Raw genomic sequence first — 9,755 nt, 5'->3', positions numbered from 1 at the left:
TTGCTCGCACACACTTTTTCAGTTCTGCCCACACATTTTCTATGGGATTGAGGTCAGGGCTTTGTGATGGCCACTCCAATACCTTGAGTTTGTTGTCCTTATACCATTTTGTCACAACTTTGGAAGTATGCTTGGGGTCATTGTCCATTTGGAAGACCCATTTGCAACCAAGCTTTAACTTCTTGACTGATGTCTTGAGATGTTGCTTCAATATATCCACATAATTTTCCATCCTCATGATGCCATGTATTTTGTGAAGTGCACCAGTCCCTCCTGCAGCAAAGCACCCCCACAACATGATGCTGCCACCCCGTGCTTCACAGTTGTGATGGTGTTCTTCGGGTTGCAAGCATCCCTCTTTTTCCTCCAAACATAACGATGGTCGTTATGGCCAAACAGTTCTATTTTTGTTTCATCAGACCAGAGGACATTTCTCAAAAAGTACGATCTTTGTCCCCATGTGCAGTTGCAAATCGTAGTCTGGCTTTTTTTATGGTGGTTTTGGAGCAGTGGCTTCTTCCTTGCTGAGCGGCCTTTCAGGTTATGTCGATATAGGACTCGTTTTACTGTGGAAATAGATACGTTTGTACCTGTTTCCTCCAGCATCTTCACTAGGTCCTTTGCTGTTGTTCTGGGATTGATTTGCCCTTTTAGCACCAAAGTACTTTCATCTCTAGGAGACAGAACGTGTCTCCCTCCTGAGCGGTATAACGGTATATACAGTACGAAGTTTACATACACTTAGGTTGGAGTCATTAAAACCCGTTTTTCAACCACTCCACAAATCATTCTCTCTACTATTATTCTGAAAGTTCACATTCTTAAAATAAAGTGGTGATCCTAACTGACCTAAGACAGGGAATCTTTACTAGGATTAAATGTCAGGAATTGTGAAACTGAGTTTAAATGTTTTTGGCTAACGTGTATGTAAAACTTCCGACTTCAACTGTGTGTATATATTTAATATTTTTTTATTACGTTTCCCACCCCTTCTAAAACCAAAGTTGTGCCCCTGGTTTTCTCCCTACCTCGACTGCACTGTCTTCTGCAGCAGCTGCTGATCTGTCGGTGCTAAGCCTAACATCATTTTTCAGCACAGTCAGTCACATCACTTGGACAAGCAAAACCAGAACTTTTACAAAAGGAGTTGGTTAATTTCAAACACTTAACAGCATTGGCATCAAGAGCCTTTCTTTCTTCTCTAACTATTTTGGCACCACCTTTTCAGTTTTTTACTGTCCTTGATCTGGGCTGACTGATGACGTTGAGTCAATGCGTTGAGTCAATGTCTCTTTGCTGATGCGTGTTTGACTTTGAATGGCTGAGGTTGTGCAAAAACTCACAAACAGAAAACGTTGTGGCCGATCAGTGGCCGTTGTCCACTGATCAGGCAACAGCTGAAATATACAGTGAACTCAAAGTATTGGGACAGTGACACATTTTTTTGTTTTGTCTCTTTGAAATGGTAGACTGAGGTCAAAGTGCAGACTGTCAGCTTTAATTTGAGTGTATTTTCAGCCATATCTTGTGAACGGTTTAGAATTACAGCAATTTGTTTACATAGTCCCCCCCAATGTATATGATCAAAAATATTGGGACAAAATTCACTTGTGTGTTAATTAAAGTAGTCAAAAGTTAAGAATTTGTTCCCATATTTATAGCATGCAATGAGTACATCAAGCTTTTGACTACACATTTGTTGGATGTATTTAATTGTGAATAATAAGTGAGAAAGTTACAGATGCACAAATATCATATCCCCAAAAATGCTAACCTCCCCTGTTATTGTAATGGTGAGAGGTTAGCATGTCTTGTGGGTATGATATTTGTGCGTCTAACTTTCTCACTCATCGTTATTCACAATTCATTCAGGATTATCCGTAATCATGGTAGCATCCACATTAATGTAGAAACACTTCTTATTTATAATAAAAATGACAATTCATTATTTACCTTTCAATAATCTAAAACAGCCACAACAAACAGCAAATGCATCCAACAAATTTGTAGAGTCACAAGCTTGATGTAGTCATTGTGTGCTTTGAATATTGGACCAAATCCTTAACTTTTTACACATTTTTGTCCCAATACTGTTGGTCCCCTGAAATGGGGGGACTATGTACAAAAGGGTCTGCAATTTCTAAACAGTTCACCCGATATGGATGAAAATACCCTTAAATTATAGCTGACAGTCTGCGCTAACCAGTCATTGTATCATTTCAAATTCAAAGTGCTGGAGTACAGAGCCAAAACAACAAAACATTTATCACTGTGACAATACTTTTGGAGCTGTACATAATAATGACAAAATCTGGCATTTGCCAGAATTGCCTGATGGCCAGTCTGCCCGCCCATGATAATTGCTGACCAACTTCTAAATCCCATTAACTTTTTGACATTTGAGATTTCCTGGAAATCAAATCAAATGTATTTATATAGCCCTTCTTACATCAGTTGATATCTCAAAATGCTGTACAGAAACCCAGCCTAAAACCCCAAACAGCAAGCAATGCAGGTGTAGAAGCACGGTGACTAGGAAAAACTCCCTAGAAAGGCCAAAAATCTAGGAAGAAACCTAGAGAGGAACCAGGCTATGAGGGGTGGCCAGTCCTCTTCTGGCTGTGCCGGGTGGAGATTATAACAGAACATGGCCAAGATGTTCAAATGTTCATAAATGACCAGCGTGGTCAAATAATAATAATCACAGTAGTTGTCGAGGGTGCAACAGGTCAGCACCTCAGAAGTAAATGTCAGTTGGCTTTTCATAGCCGATCATTGAGAGTATCTCTACCGTTCCTGCTGTCTCTAGAGAGTTGAAAACAGCAGGTCTGGGACAGGTAGCACGTCCGGTGAACAGGTCAGGGTTTCATAGCCGCAGGCAGAACAGTTGAAACTGGAGCAGCAGCACGGCCAGGTGGATTGGGGACAGCAAGGAGTCATCATGCCAGGTAGTCCTGAGGCATGGTACTAGGGCTCAGGTCCTCCGAGAGAGAGAAAGGATTAGAGAGCATACTTAAATTCACACAGGACACCGGATAAGACAGGAGAAATACTCCAGATATAACAGACTGACCCTAGCCCCCCGAAACATAAACTACTGCAGCATAAATTCTGGAGGCTGAGACAGGAGGGGTCAGGAGACACTGTGGCCCCATCCGATGATATCCCCAGACAGGGCCAAACAGGCAGGATATAACCCCACCCACTTTGCCAATGCACAGCCACCACACCACTAGAGGGATATCTTCCACCACCAACTTACCATCCTGAGACAAGGCAGAGTATAGCCCACAAAGATCTCCGCCACGGCACAACCCAAGGGGGGGCGCCAACCCAGACAGGAAGACCACATCAATGACTGAAGTGACGCACCCCTTCTAGGGAAGTCATGGAAGAGCACCAGTAAGCCATTGACTCAGACCCTGTAATAGGATTAGAGGCAGAGAATCCCAGTGGAGAGAGGGGAACCAGCCAGGCAGAGACAGCAAGGGCAGTTCGTTGCTCCAGTGCCTTTCTGTTCACCTTCACACTCCTGGGCCAGACTACACTCAATCATAGGACCTACTGAAGAGATGAGTCTTCAATAAAGACTTAAAGGTTAAGACCGAGTCTACGTCTCTCACATGGGTAGGCAGACCATTCCATAAAAATGGAGCTCTATAGGAGAAAGCCCTGCATCCAGCTGTTTGCTTGGAAATTCTAGGGACAATTAGGAGGCCTGCGTCTTGTGACCGTAGCGTACGTGTAGGTATGTACGGCAGGACCAAATCGGAAAGATAGGTAGGAGCAAGCCCATGTAATGCTTTGTAGGTTAGCAGTAAAACCTTGAAGCCCTCCAATCCAATGTCCCAAGGATGCACAAGCTACTCTGGACAACGTGTGCCGCTCAGCAATCTTTTCGAGAATGACGCTTCAAAATTCTTCAGGCAATTTCCCCTATTGTGTGACAAGTCAGGGTGTCACATTTAGTTAGGGATACATTAAACAGTATTGATATGTTGTGTGTGGGTTTATCTGTAGTACCATGATACCGCCAAGATGCTGTAAGGCTCTTATCACCGAGTGTTTTAACTCTTTATCATCTGTCAATTATTAAATTGGTGAGCAAATGCACATTATATACTAATGTTTCTCACTATTGTTTATTTTCCTACGTTCGGTTCTTGTACTGTTTTACATTTCTATGTTTCCTCAGATTGTATGCACATTGATTCAATCAAATCAAAGTTGATGAACAGCTCTGTAACTGAAACCCAAGGGGTAGTCATATTACTTGCTTTTGTTTTGACCCAGATGAATTATTTCATTGTTGCATATTTGTGCTGCGTGTTGCCATACCAATTTTGCTCCCTGTTGCATTTCCCCCTTAGGCGAAGGATGTGATAAACATATTTAAGGAGAAATTTCAGTAGAATTTAGGTTTCTGGACAAAATCCAAGGAATGCTCACAAATACACAGGTCCCAGATAAAAACCGAGGTACATTAATATATCTGGTCAGCCTGAATCTCATGATGGTTCTCTTGTTTCCCTTCTTGCATGCCCCTCTTGCCATTGCTCATATCTTAATTTACACCCACAGATCAAAATGTGTCTGTCTACAGGCAACAAAGAGCAACATGCACAAGAAGAACATCAACAGCCCCCTGACCGAGTTAAAAAGTATAGTAGATATTTGTGCCAGAAGCAATCCAGAAAAGGTAATAAACTCAATCCAAATGATGTTCATTCATTTTCCCTCTCGTAGACAGTGACGACAGATTATATTTTAACTTTTACATGGTCTATACTCGAGCAATTGAGGGCACAATGCCATTACCTTGAATGCTTTTTGGTGAGTCTGTTGCAGTGGATTTAAACACTCTCCTATATAAACATACAGACAGACCTGAACAGCTTACCCAAAAAGACATTATTTACAAAAGATTTGTTGTGTTGAAGTGTGCCCCTGGCTATCCATACATTTTAAAAACAAGAAAATGGTGCTCTCTGCTTTGCTTAATACAAGGAATTTGAAATGATTTATACTTTTACTTTTGATACTTAAGTATATTTAAAACCAAATACTTTTAGACTTTTACTCAAATACTATTTTACTGGGTGACTTTCACTTCTTCTTGAGTAACTTTCTGTTAAGGTATCTATACTTTTACTCAAGTATGACAATTGTGTACTTTTTCCACCACTGATCAGGACTAGCCTGGTGCTCAGTCTCTGAGCCATTTTGCTGTTTGTTCTTAGCTAAGTTAACGTAACATGTGATCTGTCTGGCTCCCAGGCTAGCCAAGAACAAATGCAAGAAAAACTTGTGCTGGCTCCAGTAAGATGTAGTGTTTTGTCTGTCTGTGCTCTCTGTACATAAATTGTAATTTCCTATTGGGAAGAAGTCAGAGAAGAGCCCATCTGCTGTCAGCGCGCAAAGGTCAGAGGACACCTTTTCTTATCTTTATCAGTGGTGCACAATCACGCAGACATCACTTGTAGTAACAGTAGAGTTACTGTATAGATTAGTATTGCTGATCAGTTTAGATAGACGTAAGCACTGTCATCTATTCCTTTTATAGTGTGAAGTTTTCCAAAACCACTCGATTTGACAAGAGATTCCAGCGGTTGGTCCCAAACCAGAGGAGCAGGGTGTGAGTACCCCGTTATAGAACCCTTAACAGCACAGAAACCAGCCTTACTGAGATCAATACTGATTTCAATTCTCTGAGAAACCAACTTTTGCATGTTTTATTGATTTCCAGAAAGCTTTTGATTGTGTAAATAGGGATATTTTAGCCTGTAGTTTGTTAAAGACACTTCTCTTACTTTTCTTTGATGGGAAATTTGATCACCCAATCCAGTCTCTGTACAAAGTACCAATTGCTTGAGTGCGTGTTAATGAATATCGTACAGATTGGTTTCTTATCACCTACTTTGTTTGCTTTGTTTATAAATGATTTGGCAAAATAATTTAAACAGTTAAATACTGGCGTAAGATATGATGATGAAATGCTAAGTATCTTTTTATATGCTGACGATATTATTTGATGGTATAAACTGAACAAGACCTGCAGAACATGTTATTATGTGCTGTCAATTGGTGTAAAAGATTGAGACTCATCAACTAGACAAACACAGATAATGACTTTTAGAAAACCAGCTACAAAGAGAAGTGGTTTTCAGTTTTGTTGAAGACATTCTTGAGTTTCCTAGCAAATATAAATATTTGGGTATTCTTATTGATGAACATATTACCTTTCTATACGGAACATCTGCTGACTCAGCAAGTAGAGCTCTTGGAGGAGTTATAGGAAAAACAAAAACACTCAAAGATATTGGTTTTCAAAGTATTCCAAACTTTATCAGACATGTGTGTGCCCTGTCTGGACTATTCAGCAGGAGTGTGGGGTGCTAAGAGGTATTTTAAAAACCAACATGTCCATAACGGAGCAGTACGTTACTTTTTAGGTGTCTACAAGTTTGCACTTATACTTGCAATAACTGGGGACATGGGCTGGGAACCCTGTGAGGTGAGATGGAAGTCATGTATGGTGAGATTTTGGAATAGACTGTTGGAAATGCCAACTGCCAGAATAGCTAGTAAAGTTTTGCTATGGGATTTATCCATAGGGGGAGCCTGGACAACTGAAATGTCCGACCTTTTTCAAGAGTCTGACTGTGAACATCTGTATGAAAACCAAATGAAGGGAGACATAGATATGATTAAAAAACAACTGATGCCTTATGAAAAAAAATAATGGGTGGAGGAGATTAATCATAAACCCAAATTGAGAACCTTTTGTTTGATTAAGGGTGAATGTGTGTGTGAGATAAATTATGTATAACCTACCTAAAAGCAAGAGATCGCTATGTGCCCAGGTAAGATCAGGGATATCGTCTCTGCGTATTGAAGCAGGTCGGTATTGTGGTGAAGAGGAAAGACTAACTATTGTGACCTCGAAGAAATGGAGAATGAAACTAATTTTATCCTCTATTGCCCTTTCTACCACGATATACGCTTGCTCTTATTCAGAAAGCCCACCAGATATACCCTGGTATTATGTGGCTGAGTGATGAGAGGAAATTGAAATGTTTTTTTTTTTTTTGCTGTCCATTGTGTATTTCCGTTTGTAGAATATTTAAATAAAGCCTGGAATAAAAGAAAAAGAGCTACCTCTAATTAAATAGTAAAAAAAATGATTTGATTCTGTGGTTAATGGTGTGTGTGTATAGGCTTGTCTCCCATATAAATATTCTCAAGTGACTTGTTTCTTTTTTCCCTATTTAGTTATGTATATACATTGTGTATGTACACTACCATTCAAAAGTTTTGGGTCACTTAATGTCCTTGTTTTTGAAAGGAAAAAAAAAAGGTTTTGTGTCCATTAAAATTACATCAAATTGATCAGAACTAGTGTAGACACTGTTAATGTTGGAAATGACTATTGTAGCTGGAAACGGCTATTTATTTATGGAATATCTACATAGGCGTACAGAGGCCCATTATCAGCAACCATCACTCCTGTGTTCCAAGGGCACGTTGTGTTAGCTAATCCAAGTTTATCATTTTATAAAGACTAACTGATCCTTAGAAAACCCTTTTGCAATTATGTTAGAACAGCTGAAAACTGTTCTGATGAAAGAAGCAATAAAACTGGCCTTCTTTAGACTAGTTGAGTATCTGGACCATCAGCATTTGTGGGTTCAATTAGTCTCAAAATGGCAAGAAACAAAACTTTCTTCTGAAACTCATCAGTCTATTCTTGTTCTGACAATTGAAGGCTATGCCATGTGAGAAATTGGCAAAAAACTGAAGATCTTGGGGCCAGAATGACAGGAAGTCACACTTCCTCTAACAGAGGCTCAACGGTTCCCCCAAGTTGGGCAAGAAAGCGACTTTGACTATCGGCCCAGATGATGTATGGTCGTACTGGTCACACACACAAAACATGAATCTTTCGCCCAGAAACAGGCTCCAAACAGAACAATAACTATCACTGGGGTGCAGAATATAACACGTTTCCCTGTCTCCAGTTAAGCTGAGAGGAACCAGTTAGTTTCTGTCAGCTCTTGGCTGAGCGCCCAGATATCACAGGGTCATTCTACACACACAAACAGTCAGAACAGGACTCTATTACTGCACGCACGTGCGCACACGCACGCACACACACACACACACACACACACACACACACACACACACACTTCTATCCTCTATGAGTTTATGTGACAATCTGAACCCACTACCTAGGCTTAAAGACAGATGTTTTAGTACACAAGCGTTAGTAAGGTTTAACTTCAAAATGCCCTCACAGCTCTCATTGTCTCTCGTCTTCAGCATGATTCAAGGCCTCCAACTCTCTCTCGAAGGCAGGATGGTTCAGACGCACACTCAGCTGGCCACTGTGCTTTTTCTGAAAGGACATGTTACAGACATGAATGCCTTTGCACACAAGGAAATTCACTAGTATGACTGACTCCCACCTAGTCCTACCAGCATGAGGCTTAGCAGCAGTGTGCTTTCATTGGACCTGTTCGAATACCTTTATAATGCATCGTTACTCCCTTGAGATAAGGAGTGATATATGAGTGGATAGATGAAGACATGGTTTCCACTCCATTGCTTTCACCAATCTTAGCTTATCAGATCAGTGGTTTGCTCTAGAAAAGACAGAAGGGAGTGTGCATAGTAAAGTATTCAAACAGGGCCCAGTGACTTTCTCGCCTCACTCTCCTGCAAAGTGACGCCTTGCTGTTGAAGGGTGTTGTTCTCCCAGGTTAGAAATGAGCACCCCTGGCACCTTGGAAAGACACTCAAGTCATTCAGCTGCTGTTGGAATTCTGTCCAAAGTCAAGGAACAGGACAGAGAGGAAGGGGCAGATAAAGAGAAGAAAATGTGCCTCAAAATACAAAATATGCCTCAACCGTTACCCATAAATGGAAATGCATTGAAAAAGTCAAACTTAACAAAGTGCTACAAAAGTTCATGCTAACCTTGCAGACAGTTGTGGTAGTCCTGAGCTTGGCTCTGGTAGATGAGCAGCCTTTTGTTAATCTCATCTGCATTGTTCAAATGTTTTCTAGAGGTACGGAAGCCTTGTGATAGAACTTATAGAACTCCTGCTCATCACACACATTCAAACTAGTGTTACTGGCAATTACTTTGGGAAGATTTTGAATAATGTGAATATTAGACTTTACTATAAATAATATATGATCAAATGGCACATCACAATATTGGATTTAACTGCAGATCAGAAATAAGAAGCTGTTACCTCAGCAACCAGGAGAAGAATACCATTGGTCTTCCACAGAATGCTGGCTATCAAACTTTGGAAGGCAGTCCTGAAAGAATGACAGAACTTATCTTGCAGTCAGAGGGAATGAATGAAATGTTATTTTTGTGTCAAATCACCAATTGGCAACTCATCCCTTATGGGATTAATTGACACAAACATTACAATAATTCACTATGGTAATTAAATGATAATTCTTCCGGTGTTCTCTGCATTGCGCATCGCATGAAGAGTGAAAAATAGATACAAAATAAGGTAAAAATCAATACATAATAGTAAATTACATCCCTAGAGCAGTAAAATAATATACATACACTACCGTTCAAAAGTTTGGGGTCACTTAGACATTTCCTTGTTTTCCATGAAAACCTACATGAAATGAGTTGCAAAATGAATAGGACATATAGTCAAGATGTTGACAAGGTTATAAATAATGATTTTTAATTAAAATAATAATTGTGTCCTTCAAACTTT

The 9,755-nt window shown here is 40.1% G+C and overlaps 1 long non-coding RNA gene across 1 annotated transcript; it reads right to left on the bottom strand.

Annotated features, from left to right (window-relative positions):
- Window positions 1-2,942: 2,942 nt before the first annotated feature.
- Window positions 2,943-9,120, bottom strand: LOC106580270 (uncharacterized). Its single transcript, XR_001322852.2, has 3 exons — window positions 8,980-9,120; window positions 8,298-8,825; window positions 2,943-2,981 (listed from the first exon to the last, which is right to left on the bottom strand). It is a non-coding gene; the product is annotated as an uncharacterized lncRNA (long non-coding RNA).
- Window positions 9,121-9,755: the final 635 nt, after the last annotated feature.

This window comes from Salmo salar, chromosome ssa20 (assembly GCF_905237065.1).
Source record: "Salmo salar chromosome ssa20, Ssal_v3.1, whole genome shotgun sequence".
Lineage (NCBI taxonomy): Eukaryota > Metazoa > Chordata > Actinopteri > Salmoniformes > Salmonidae > Salmo > Salmo salar.
The sequence above is the reverse complement of the archived record's forward strand: the minus strand, read 5'-3'. Positions and strand labels throughout refer to the sequence as shown.